The sequence below is a fragment of the Muntiacus reevesi genome, chromosome 1 (genome assembly GCF_963930625.1).
Source record: "Muntiacus reevesi chromosome 1, mMunRee1.1, whole genome shotgun sequence".
Lineage (NCBI taxonomy): Eukaryota > Metazoa > Chordata > Mammalia > Artiodactyla > Cervidae > Muntiacus > Muntiacus reevesi.
In genome coordinates this window covers 111,879,926-111,894,300 of record NC_089249.1, presented here as the reverse complement: position 1 = coordinate 111,894,300, position 14,375 = coordinate 111,879,926, and the positions used below count along the sequence as shown (strand labels likewise).

The following is a 14,375-nucleotide window of genomic DNA, read 5'->3' as shown; positions in this document are numbered from 1 at the left end:
AATACCTATATATTTCCTCATTCAGTTACCTAGAAAAGATGACTCTTCTGGTAACTCTCAAAATTTCTAATTTCTCGTTGATTCTTTGTTTCAGAGTACACTGTACCCCCATTCCTGAGTTGACCACAGTATCAGAACGAGATCTACTGATTGAATTAAATAGTCAAGGCTGTATATTGTCACCCATGCAAAGTACAACATGTGAAATTCCTGGCTGGATGAAGCACAAGCTGGAATCAAGATAGCTGGGAGAAATATCAGTAACCTCAGAAAGGCAGATGACACCACCCTCATCACAGAAAGTGAAGAGGAACTATAGAGCCTCTTGATGAAGGTAAAAGAGTAGAGTGAAAAAGCTGGCTTCAAACTCAGCATTGAAAAAACAAAGATCATAGGCTCTGGTCCCATCACTTCATGGCAAATAGATGGGGAAAAATGGAAACTGACAGACTTTTATTTACTTGGGCTCCCCAATCATTGTGGACAGTGACTGCAGTCATGAAATTAAAAGACACTTGCTCCTTGGAAGAAAAGCTATGACCAACCTAGACAGCATATTAAAAAGCAGAGATATAACTTTGCCAACAAAGGTCCATCTAGTCAAAGCTATGATTTTTCCAGTAGTCAAGTACAGATGTGAGAGTTGGACCATAAAGAAGACTGATCGCAGAATTGATGCTTTCGAACTGTGCTATTGGATAAGACTCTTGAGAGTAGACTGCACGGAGATCAAACCAATCAATCCTAAAGGAAATCAACCCTGAATATTCATTGTAAATGTCCTTGCAATGAATTGAATGCTGCAGTGAATTCCTGATGCTGAAGGTGAAGTTTCAATACTTTGGCCACCTGATGTGAAGAGTCGACTCACTGGAAAAGACCCTGATGCTGGGAAGGACTGAGGGCAGGAGGAGAAGGGGGTGGCAGAGGAAGAGATGGTTGGATAGCATCATCAACTCAATGGACATGAGTTTGAGCAAACTCCAGTAGACAGTGAAGGACACAGAAGTTTGGCATGCTGCAGTCCATGGGGCTGCAAAGAGACAGACACAAACGAGTGACTGAACAACAAATCAAACCCATGCCTGGAGCTGGAGGCATGTCAGGTGGGGTGTCAGTCATACTAACTGGGAAACTAACTATGGGGGGGGCAGTGGATTTCCCAAACAAGAAGTCCAAGAACATCCTGTAAGAGATGAGGGGAAATAAAGCTCCCTACCCAGCAGCAGTGTGAACTCCCCAGCCTTGGACAGCCAGGTGACAGGCAAGTTGAGACCTGAAGAATGAAAAGGAGTTAGCATCGGAAAGGAGGGGTCGAAGGCATTCAAGGCAGAGCAAACAGCATGTATTAGGCATGCAGAAACTGCTAGTATTTCTGTATGTCTGGAGCACAGAGTGAGATGGGCACTGACAAGAGATGATGTGGTGTGGGCAGAGAGCATGCTGACAGGACTGTGAACTTCCTGATGACTGTTGTTTTTCTGTCGCTAAGTCATGTCCAATTCCTTGGGACCTCATGAACTGCAGCAGGCCAGGGTCCTCTGCCCTCCACTATCTCCTGGAATTTGCTCAAATTCATGTCTATTGAGTCAGTGAAGCTATCTAACCATCTCTTCCTCTGCCGCTGCTTTCTCCTGCCTTCAGTCTTTCCCAGCATCAGGGTCTTTTCCAGTGAGTCGCCTCTTCACATCAGGTGACCCAAGTATTGATGATGAGGACACAATTTATATTTCTAGGCAGTTTACCACTGGCTTGAGATACACAGATGTGGGATTGGGTTCAAGCTCAATTCTCTCTCAATGGTTATGGGCAACTTCTCTGAGCTTCAGGGTTTTTTTTTCCTTTTTTTAAACTATCTAATCCATAAAATGCAACTATTACTAGCTCTCTCACAGAGTTACTGGAGGATTAAATGACAGGGTGTATGTATGGCCTCTGACATATATATGGTCTGGATAAAACATAGCTGTTATTATTATCATCAGTGCCTCTCTCAGGCCTAGCATTCCTGCCCTCAAAGACCAAACAATAGGTAGGATCAGTAAACACTGTAGACTGAAGCATTAGCATCCGCTGTGAATCTGCTTTGCCCCTGAACACAGCTCCTTACTCCAGCAGCCCCTTAGCACCCTTGACCCTGTTCCCTGGTACCCTCCTAAATCTCAAGGTATTTCTAAACCTCAGCTATCAAAGGGCTGGGGCCCCAGACTCCTGAGCCTCCAGAGGTGACTCTGCCCCATAGATGTGCTTTGACTGGCAGTGAAATGACAAAGCAACCAGGGCTAATCTGGACTGGGGAGGAGCCAAGAGGGAACTAAGGATAGTCACAGCTGCCTGAGGGAGATCTGAGGAAAGCTGGGCTGGGTGAAACTTCTCAGAACCTTTGCTGGCCTTTTCTGGAAGATTAACTCCCTGCAGCAGGAACTGAAGTTTTAGCACCCCTTTCAAAGTCTATGCAAGTGAAAAGGCTTACCATGTCTGAAAGTTTGGACTTTAGGTCTGTAACTCACATCTCCCCAGAGGCTGAAGGCCTTTCAGTGTCTCTATTCAGAGGTTGCTAGACACAGACTTTTTCCAGGCACTCCTGAAAGGTATAGTGGCAGATGTTGACTTTACTGTACTTACTTGATCACCAATATGCACTCTGTAAAAGCTTCAACTTTGAAGTCACACAAAACTGGGTCTGAAACTCAGCTATGCTCCTCAATCACTGTAAAACTTTGGGAAAAGTACTCTACCCCCTGATCCTCAATTTTCTCATCTGTAAAATGGGAACAGTATTGTTAAGAAGATTAAATAATATATGAGAGGTGCTAGGTATTATCGTTCATAAATAGCAGTTCTTTTCCTTCCTTTGATGCTACCAAGCTCCTTTGCCCACTCTTGGATCCTTTCTCTTACTCTTTAGCCCCTTTCTTGTTTCCTATTCTTGCTGTGAACTGACCATCAGAAAGCTTCACAGTCCACTGGGAACAATTCCCTCTCCAACCCAAGGCACTTGCACTCAGGCAGTAATAAAAGCCACAATCACTCCATCATGTAAATTAAGTACTATGAGGATGAGGGATACTGTGAAGAATAATGTACAATCTCTTCCTTAAGAATCTCTTCCCTAGTGGGAGAAAGCAGCAGAAAAGAGCTCACAATAATACAGTGAGAGTGATAAAGGGGAAGTTACCCAGAGAGTCAGGGGGCATTTAAGGAGATGATACATGCAGTAACTCGAAAAGGATGAGTAGGTATTCTCTGGAAGACACTGAGGGAAGAGCAAAGGAAAGACATGAGCAAAATCAAGGAGGGGACCTAGATCTTGGCTTGTGCAAAGAAATGGGCACTTCTGGATTCCTGGACAATAAAGTAGCATATAGCAGATGCCCAGTTAATATATGTTTTGGAAAAGCACAGAAAAGAGTGTGATAGGAAATACACCAAACTATTCACCTGCATTGAGGCTGGAGATATGGAGGCAGACTTTCAGTTGTTACTTTATATTCTACTATATTATGTGTTACAAGTACATATCAATTTTTTTTCATATCAATTTTATAATTTAAAAATACACTTTTTAATGCAGAAAAAAGTTAATTTGGACTACAGTGCACAGAACAAGTTGGAGTGGGGTAGGTCTGAAGCAGGGAGACCAGTTCCAAGGCTATTGCAGGGGACAATGTGCTAAACCACAGAAGTAGCTGTGGGGATGAGGAAAAAGAGAAGTCAGGAGTACCAACACTGTAGAGCCGTGTGGGTGGTGGTACCTGTACCGAAAAAGTGATCATGAGTGAAAATCAACTTCAGTAAGGAGGGCAGGAGAGGTAGAGAGACAAGGAGAGCAATTTTGCCCTTGTGGACACCGAGGTACCCTACCCATCAGATATCCAAGTGGAGCTGCCCAGCTGGTGACCTGAATATACAGGCCTGATGTTTAGGGAAAGATAAAGAGAAAGGAGGTAGGATGGTGAGAAGTAGCAGCATGTAAATCATTAAAGCCATGGGGACAGATGACATCTATCTATCCCCAGCAAGCGTACAACACAGGTGAAAGAGAGAGGGTCCAGGGTGGACACCAGCCTTAAAACCAGGCAGAAAAAGGACTCATGAAGGTGTCAGAGAAGGAACAGCCAGAGGATTAAGAAGAAAATCAAGAGGTCACGATGCCTCAGAGGAAAAACAGTTTGGAAGAGGGGATGAATAATAGTGTCAAACAGTTCTGAGAGGTCAAGGGAGATGAAGACTCAAAAGTGACTTTGACATGCCCACCAAGATCTCTGGGTTTCCAGGGAGGTACCACTCAGAATGATCCTAGATAGGAAGGACAGGCTATGGAGCCTCCATCCTGCTTATGGCTGTATCTGAGCTGACGTTCACCCTTTGCTTTCTAGCCCCAGTAGTGCAGGACCCAAACCTTGTCACTACATTGGCTCTATTCCTGGCCTGTTACATTCTGAGTTTTATAAAATCTCAAATGGAATGGGCTGCAAATCATGAGGAGAGCACACAGAACACACCTAGGCATCCTGGGAAAGGCACCAGTCCTGGTGCATCTGTAATTCTTTCTTAGATCCTGAGCAAGCCATAGTTCCTTAATGAGCCTCCGTTTTCCCATCAGTAACTTAAGAGGATCAGAAGGGATCATCTTTAAGGTGTCCTTCCAGCCCTCATATTCATTCCATGATCCAATAAGCCACATGAAGAGACAGACTCTTGCTTTGCTTTTCCTGAGCAGAGACCATTTGAAAATCTGGCTTTCTGAAGTAAAAAGTTTGTTCAGAAATCACAGGCTGTGTGTTAATTAGCCATGGGTAAGAAAGTAGAAGCCCGCCGGAGTGACTCCCTTACTCTGCATCCAAGTGTAGGACCTACAGTCATGTAGATTTCAAACACAATGAAGAAAAGAGATCACACTGAATTGATGTCTGACTTCAGAGAAAGCCCTGCTCTTTAAGCCCTTCCTTCATGTCAGTGTCCAATGAGAGAGAGCATAAGAGGGGGGACTATGCCCAGCTTCAAATCCCTACTTATGAGTTGTGTTGCCTCAGGCAAATTATCTAGCCTTTCTGTATATTGCCTTTCTCAGCTGTAAAATAAGGATAATAAGTACTTCGTAAGATTGATATGATGATTAAATGAGTTAATATTTATAAAGCATGTAGAACAGCACCTGGTACTTTGTTAAGAAACATAACACACATGATTGTTAAATAATAATAACACATACATGCATGCATGCATAAACTAATTCACTCTCTCTGTTCTGTAATCCAGGATGTCAGCTTCACCCTCTAAACACAGTCAAGCAGTTCTAACCCACTCTGTCATACTAGCAAAATGGTTAAACATCTCTACCTTGAATCTTTACACTATAACATGTAGGGGAAGAGAAAGACATCTTCTAACAGCTATTACAGAACAAAAATAAAGCTTTTATTTATTTTAAAGTGTGCTTATAACTGGGGGACTGTGGTCAATAAGGATCTACCCCTTCAGCAGGGATTAGGTCAGTCCCACTCAAACCTACAGTTCAGGATTAAAGCAGTGGAGAGGTTCCCAGAGGAAGATCAGATGATTTGATTTGATTTGATATGATTTGATTAAGGGATGGAAGATGTTTTGCACAAATCTCTACTAGATGACAAGTATCATGCTATACTATGGGAATATAATCCTCGAAGTTATAATTCCTGCCCTCCAGGAATTCACAGCTTATAGGAGGAGACAGACAGTTATAACACAGCACAAGAAAAGAAACACAAACATGAGAGTATAGAGAAGGGTGACCTCAGTCAGCCAGGCCAAGAGACAAAGACACATTAAAGAGAGCAGGGTAGGTGGTTGTCAAGGAGCTTCCTAAAAGAGGTGAATTTTGAAGGATAAGCAGAACTTCATCAAGTGAAGAAGGGGAGAAGGAATTTCTAAGCACAGAGAACAGAATGATCAAAAGCATAGTAAAAACAATTAGTTCAGAGTGACTGATACATAAAGCATGTGTATGGATGGGGAGAGCAAGCTGTTGGGGAAGAGTGGTGAAATGTGAGGATGGAGAGGCCAGCAGACCCCACATCAGGTCAGATTTATGCTGAGAGCTATGTGGCAGTGGCAGGAACTCAAGAGTTGAAAATCTAGAGTGAGGGTAAAGTAAAAGATGAGGCAGAAGAAAAGGAACCAGGAAAATGTGTTACCAGAGAAGTTAAAGGACTCAGGTAAAATAGAAGAGAAAAACATTTTTAAAAGAAAATGACAACCAATGGTATTTTTCACAGAACTAGAACAAATAATTTCACAATTTGTATGGAAATACAAAAAACCTCGAATAGCCAAAGTAATCTTGAGAAAGAACAATGAAACTGGAGGAATCAACCTGCCTGACTTCAGACTATACTACAAAGCCACAGTCATCAAGACAGTATGGTACTGGCACAAAGACAGAAATATAGACCAATGGAACAGGATAGAAAGCCCAGAGATAAATCCACGAACCTATGGACACCTTATGTTCAACAAAGGAGGCAAGGATATACAATGGAAAAAAAGACAACCTCTTTAACAAGTGGTGCTGGGAAAACTGGTCAACCACTTGTAAAAGAATGAAACTAGAACCCTTTCTAACACCATACACAAAAATAAACTCAAAATGGATTAAAGATCTAAATGTAAGATCAGAAACTATAAAACTCCCAGAGGAGAACATAGGCAAAACACTCTCCAACATAAATCACAGCAAGATCCTCTATGACCCACCTCCCAGAATATTGGAAATTAAAGCAAAACTAAACAAATGGGACCTAATGAAACTTAAAAGCTTTTGCACAACAAAGGAAACTATAAGGTGAAAAGACAGCCCTCAGATTGGGAGAAAATGATAGCAAATGAAGAAACAGACAAAGGATTAATCTCAAAAATACACAAGCAACTCCTGAAGCTCAATTCCAGAAAAATAAATGACCCAATCAAAAAATGGGCTAAAGAACTAAACAGACATTTCTCCAAAGAAGACATACAGATGGCTAACAAACACATGAAAAGATGCTCAACATCACTCATTATCAGAGAAATGCAAATCAAAACCACAATGAGGTACCATTACACGCCAGTCAGGATGGCTGCTATCCAAAAGTCTACAAGCAATAAATGCTGGAGAGGGTGTGGAGAAAAGGGAACCCTCTTACACTGTTGGTGGGAATGCAAACTAGTACAGCCACTATGGAAAACAGTGTGGAGATTTCTTAAAAAACTGGAAACAGAACTGCCAATATGACCCAGCAATCCCACTTCTGGGCATACACACTGAGGAAACCAGATCTGAAAGAGACACGTGCACCCCAATGTTCATCACAGCACTGTTTATAATAGCCAGGACATGGAAGCAACCTAGATGCCCATCAGCAGACGAATGGATAAGGAAGCTGTGGTACATATACACCATGGAATATTACTCAGTCGTTAAAAAGAATTCATTTGAATCAGTTCTAATGAGATGGATGAAACTGGAGCCCATTATACAGAGTGAAGTAAACCAGAAAGATAAAGAACATTACAGCATACTAACACATATATATGGAATTTAGAAAGATGGTAATGATAACCCTATATGCAAAACAGAAAAAGAGACACAGAAGTACAGAACAGACATTTGAACTCTGTGGGAGAAGGTGAGGGTGGGATGTTTCGAAAGAATAGCATGTGTATTATCTATGGTGAAACAGATCACTAGCCCAGGTGAGATGCATGAGACAAGTGCTCGGGCCTTGTGCACTGGGAAGACTCAGAGGAATTGGGTGGAGAGGGAGGTGGGAGGGGGGACCGGGATGGGGAATACGTGTAACTCTATGGCTGATTCATATCAATGTATGACAAAACCCACTGAAATGTTGTGAAGTAATTAGCCTCCAACTAATAAAAGAAATAAAATAAATAAATAAATAAAAAAGAAAATGACAGAAAGTGGTAGTTGCTGCAACGAGATTAGGCTGGATAAAGTTTGGGAAGACTTGTGATGAGTAATTGATGTTGACCTTAACCTCTGACAGAGCAGCTTCAGTGATGGTAGAAGGACCAGGATTGCCTGGAAGTTAGTGAATGGGAGTTAAAAGTTGAAAGAATGACAGTACACTACTCTTTCAACAATGTTTATATTTTGCAGTAAATACACACTCAGGAACTTCCCTTCAGAAATTTATACTAAAGAAAAAAATGGGAATATGTGAAAAGACTTATTTGCAAAGGTTGTACTGTAATGTTAATTATAACAAATAATGGAAAATAACCCTATGATTATGGTTTAAAAGGGCTAAATTACAATGCATCCATACAATGAAAATTTTCATACAGTAATTAAAAAATAACATAGAATACTCATTGACAGAAGTGTCAACTTACAAAATAGAATACCCAGAATGCTTTCAATGTTGACATAAATGACTATTATAAGTGCATAGAAATAATACTGGGAGGATACAAACCCAAATGTTAACACTGGTGATTACTTTCCAGAAGTGTGATTATGAATGTTTGAAATATGTTCCATTATTTATACTTCCCAATTTTTCTACTACTTTATTACTTTTATAATGAAAAAAAAAGCTTGCCCATAGTGAAAGGAGAAATAAATTAACTTCAAAGCAAGTATGCTTAGGCTTCTCTAGGTTGGAGAATATTTGAGCTCATTTACAGTTGAAAGAAACAGAAGAGGTAAGATTGAAGCTAGGGGAGACAGAGGAGACAGACCCTGAAAGATAAGGGGGTACGCAGGGACAAGGTCCCAAGGGACATGAGGTGAGGAGGACAGGACCCAAAGGCGATGGAAGAGAGAAGTGATTACGGAGGCACGATCACCTGCCACTCGGTGTGAGGAGAGCAAGGAGAAGATTAAGGGGACGGAGGGGAGGGGAAGAGGTTTGCTTACAACAGCTGCTGTGCGGAATTAGGAAATCAATTAACAATAAGTGAAAGGATTGTAAAGAGGCTCCAAGGGAGGGCCCAGCTGCCACAGAGGAGCAGGAATTGACCCCACTGTCAGTTAATTTATTAGCTACAGCTAAAGAGAAATATTGTGGCCTGGATCCATCCAATGCATGTCCAAATGATATCCAGAAGACCTGACCCAGACTAAGTACACCCACTAAGGACTAATGCATTGGCTAATATAAGCCCCATCTCTTCTAGTTTGGTCTCATGCAGTTGTACATATTCACTGCAATCATTATCAAAAAATAAAACAAAATAAAGGAAATGAGTAAAGCTAGTAAAATGAAAAAGTTTAAGGAAAAGACACTTTATCAGCCAAAATGATGAAATGTTAAAAGATCACTAACACATTGAACCAAAAAACACAGCCAGCTGTTTCCAGGACTGCTGGTGCTTGTTCAGTTTCTCAATGAGTGACTGTAAAACTTGTCCTAGTGTCTGATTATTTATAGTCTCCGGCAGGTAGATGATTACAAGATATCCCTGTCTCATATGGTATCAGACTTTCCTATCTGACTAGTATAATCATTCCTATTAACCTTGTAAGGGAAGTATCAGCAAATTCAAGATTATTAGAAACCAAGCAGAATCCTCATATTATGTAGCTTGTGTTTTTTGGACTCACTCCTTGAACTGAAGGAAAGGATTTACTTAACATGTTAAGCATCTACTGTGTATATTCTTCATTAGGCTCTTTACGTTTACTATTCTCATTTAACCCTCAAAACAGCTCTGCAAGGTAGATACAATTTTCTTCAATTTATAGATCATAAAAGAAGCTCAGGGATGGTTAAAGTGATAAAAATGATAGCACCTACCTCATAAGACTGTTTTGAGTATTAAGTAAGATACTACATGTAAAACATTTAACACAGAGCAGTACTCTTGCCTGGAGAATCCCATGGACGGAGGAGCCTGGTAGGCTACAGTCCATGGGGTCGCTAAGAGTCGGACATCACTGAGCGACTTCACTTTCACTTTCCACTTTCATGCACTGGAGAAGAAAATGGCAACCCACTCCAGTATTCTTGCCTGGAGAATCCCAGGGATGGGGGAGCCTGGTGGGCTGCCGTCTATGGGGTCGCACAAAGTTGGACATGACTGACGTGACTTAGCAGCAGCAGCACTTAGTACTCTCTTCATAAACATTAACCACAATAATGACTATTAGCCATAATAATATTCCAGCATTTGTGCTATTGTTTGGTAAAACAAGGTAGGTCGTCTTCTCATCATCCTCATTTCACAACAAATGAAACTGGTTTAACTGAGGTTCCAGCAAGCTCTCTATAGTCAATAATCGAACTACCACTTTCACAAGACTCTGCTGAGACACCATGCTTCAGTACTAAATAAGTTCATCATGTCTTCATTTTGTTCCCAGTTAAATAACTTTACAATCCCTTGAGCACACACCTGTGAGGGTGAGGAAACCCCAAGAAGCAGTCTGGGCTTCAGCCAGAAAAAGTCTGGCATCAGAAAAGCACTACACATGAGAAAAAGAAAGTCTTTTCAACAAACAGTGCCCAAACTGGATATGAACGTACAAAAGATTGAAGTTGGACTCTTACAATACATCACACACACAAAAATTAACTCAAAATGGGTTAAAGACTTAAAAGTGAGACCTTAAAAAAGAACCCATAAAACTCATAGAAGAAAACATAGGGAAAAGTTTCATGACATTGGATTTGCCAATGGCTTCTTGGATATGACACCAAAAGCAGAGACAACAACAACAACAAAAACATAAACTGGATTTCTTCAAAATTAAAAAAATAGTGCAAAGAACACTATCAATAGAAAGAAAAGAAATTACAGAATGGGCCAAAATACTTGCAAATCATGTATCTGATAAGGGACTGATATTAAGAATATATAAAAACTCGTACAATACAAAAACAAATATAACCCAATTAAAAAGTGTACAAAGGACAGGAATAGACATTTCTCCAAAGAACATACAGTAATAGCCAACAGACACATGAAAATGTGCTCAATACCACTAGAGAAATACAAATCAAAACCAGTGAGATTCCAGTTCACACCCATTAGGATGGAGATTATTATTATTTTTTTAAAAGGTAAAAAAACAAGTGTTGGCAAATTTGGAAACTTTATGCACTGCTAGTGGGAATGTAAAATGATGTAGCTGCTGTCAAAAACAGTGTGGTCCATAAGAAATTAACCATAGAATTAGCATATGATTGAGCAACGCTCTTTTTGGATATATATCCGAGGAACTGAAATCAGGAATTCGAACAGATATTTCTAAACCAATGTTCATAACAATATTATTCACAATAGCCAAAAGCTGAAAATAACTCGAATGTCCTTTGATGAATGAATAAACAAAACGCACATATTTACAAAGGTTTTTTGTTCAGCCTTAAAATAATGAAATTCTGATACATAATACAACATGGATAAATCTTAAAAACATAGCCAGAAATAAATAAGCCAGAAACAAAAAGACAAATATTCCATGATTTCACTTGTATGAGATAACTGTGTTCAGTCACTCAGTCATGACCCCATGGGTTATAGCCCACCAGGCTTCTCCCTCCATGGGATTCTCCAGGCAAGGATATTGGAGTGGGTTGCCATTTCCTTCTCCAATGAGGTAACTAAAGTAGTTAAATTCACAGAGACAGAAAGTAGTCTAGTGGCTATTTGTATCTGGGGGAGAGAAGAATGGGGGGTTATTACTGAATAGATACAGAGTTTCAGTTTGGGATGATGAAAAAGTTCTGATGTTGGAAAGTCAGGATGGATGCACAATAATGTGAATGTACTTAACAGCTGCTGAAATATATACTTAAAAATGGTTAAATGGTATATTTTATATTATATATATTTTATCACAATAGAAGAGTCTATTTAAAAAGGCTGAACATACAAAAAAAGATGGGAAAGTACAGTTAAATGTTCACAGTGGTTACCTTTAGGGCTTGGTTTACAGGTTCTTTTTTTTTCTTTACACTATTATTTTCCACATTATTAACTTCTGAAATGAGAAAAAAAAGTGGCTTTTTTTTAAACTGCTGTACCTTCCGATGAAAAATATTTTCATCAAGCACCAATTTTTAAAATGTCAATAATGATTTTTTTCCAGAGCAAATATGGAGTTTACTTAAGCATTATGCAAAAATAGTTAAAAGTAGTCTGAATAGCAGGGAAGCAATTTTGATATTTTTTTGGTGGAGTCTAACGTGGAATATCTTTTTTCTTTCAGATGATTATTTACTGTGTCAGCAATAAACTTTAAATTATCAATATATACTGAAGATAAGATCCAACTTCTTAATCAATTCAACAAACAGTTGAAGACTCAGGATGTATTGGACCTGAGCCAAGCTGCTCAAAAAACACTTGCCCTTTGAGTCTAAATTATAAGGGGTGATCTTGATTGACTGAAAGTTTTTTCACCCTTTGCTATCACCACTTCTATCCCTGGGGGTAACCATGGTTAGTAATTTGGAGTATATGCCTAAAAACCTTTTTCAGTGCACACCATATGTTCTTTTTGACAAATATAGTTTTAAAAATTACTTTCTAAATTCCACACTAGCATCTTTCTATGTTAGTACAGGAAGAACTACCTTTTGTTTGAAGTTACAAAGTAGTTCAAAGTAAAGGTAGTCCATTATTTATTATCTATTTAGCCATTTTCTCACTGATGTATATTTAAACTGCCTACCATGTTTTTTGCACAACTACAAAAATGACACAACAAAAATCCTTGAATATTTATCCTTGTAAGCTCCTGCAACTACTTCTGAAGCATGAATACCTAAAAGTGAAATTACTAGATCATGTCATACACTTTGAATTTATGCTACTTAGCTGTATTTTATAATCCATGTGTGCTACCTTAAATCTTTCCTGGAACAATGTGTTTATGTGTTTATACACAGAGTGGGGATTTTACTTTCAAAAGACACAAAACTGAAAGAGGGAACTTTGTCTTTTTAGGAAGCCCACAGAACTGGAAGTGGGTCAGGAATGTTTGGTGGAGGCAGGGTAGACTGAGAGATTTTATTCTTTGTGTTGCTCAACTCCTTTTAACCTTTTTTCTTATTTAGACAATACAAAACGATTTTGGGCAACTGCCTATAGCTTGTACCAACAAATAAAAAGACATTCTTACTGGTGAAGCTGCCCACCAACAAAATGGAGATCCCCTAGAAGCTTCCCATTATAGGAACTGTCCAAGCTGAGGTGAAATAGCCCATAAAAGAGGCCACACATTGTGCTGGTTAAAAACACAGACCCAGGAGTCAGGATGTCTAGATTTGAGTCCTGGTTCTGATACTTAGCTGAAAGACATTGGGCACATTACTGAATCATTTTATGCCCCAGTTTCTTCATCAGTAAAACAGGAATAGTAACAGTACCTTCCTGATAGAGTTGTTATGCATCATTTGTTCTCTCCATGTTTAAAAATATCTTTCAAAAGAAAGGAGGAGGAAATTCACATCCTAAGATTATATACCTTGTATCAGTTTTTTAAAAATACCCATAAAAGTTAAATCACCCAAGATGGGGTTGGGAGAGAAAAGGTCTTGAGAGTAAGGCACTGATGAAGAATTCTGGCTCCCAATCCCTCAGAAGTGGGTGAATTCCAGAGTTGTTTGGGGAGCAACATCATAACAAGGAAACCAGCAAAACACAGGACTTGGAGAGACCATCGTGAGAGAATATGCAAAGTAATTTTAGGAAATTCTCTGGAGGGAAACAGCAAGTTAAGCATCATATCTCATCACGGTGAAGTGGAAAGAAAACCGGATGGCAGTCAGAGAATGGGGTTTTGGTTCTAAATCTAACACTTGTGCCACCTTGGTCAACTGACTTCACCTGTCTGAGCCTCATTTTCTTAAAACAAAATTACTCTGTACCTTACTCTCTTCTGCTGTCAAAATCTTTGATTCTGGCAATCATTAACCAAATTTAGGAGACATTTGATAGTCATGGCCCTCACACTAAGGTAAATGAAATGCTGTAGTATATAGTCCTTTCATTAAGGAGGTCAGACAAGGAAATCCTGGAAGGCTGAGATGTGGAATTGGGTGCTCACTGAGGGATATTCTCTAGGGAATAATATGCTTAGTTGCCTCTTTCAAAGTCACAGAACCATAGACTGCCAAAACTGGAATGTATCCAGTCTCATCTTCTCATCCTGCAGATAACAGGAGGCTCAGAAAAGTTCAGTGACCTGGCCAAGGTCATTTAGCAATATGGCAGAGCCAAGACTAGGCCTCAACCCTCTTAACAGGTCAGAGTTTCCCCCACTATCCCTGCTGTCTGTAAATGTGAGGCCACAAGGGCCTAGCACATAGTAAGTATTCACTTAGATATGATTTTTAATTGAACAGTATGTTGCACACAAGCAGGGCTGGGGCTAAGGTAAGGCA

At 39.8% G+C, this 14,375-nt stretch overlaps 1 protein-coding gene across 2 annotated transcripts in view; it reads left to right on the top strand.

Moving 5' to 3' along the window:
• RPAP2 (RNA polymerase II associated protein 2) overlaps window positions 1-12,326 on the top strand; it is a 130,413-nt gene extending 118,087 nt beyond the window's left edge. Inside the window, exon 13 of one of the 2 annotated variants that reach the window (XM_065908929.1) lies at window positions 12,197-12,326. The gene's annotated coding sequence lies outside the window, so the exon portion shown is untranslated. Of the gene's footprint in view, window positions 1-94; window positions 400-12,196 lie in introns of those variants that run through there. The other variant, XM_065908938.1, reaches the window with a different exon arrangement.
• Window positions 12,327-14,375: the final 2,049 nt, after the last annotated feature.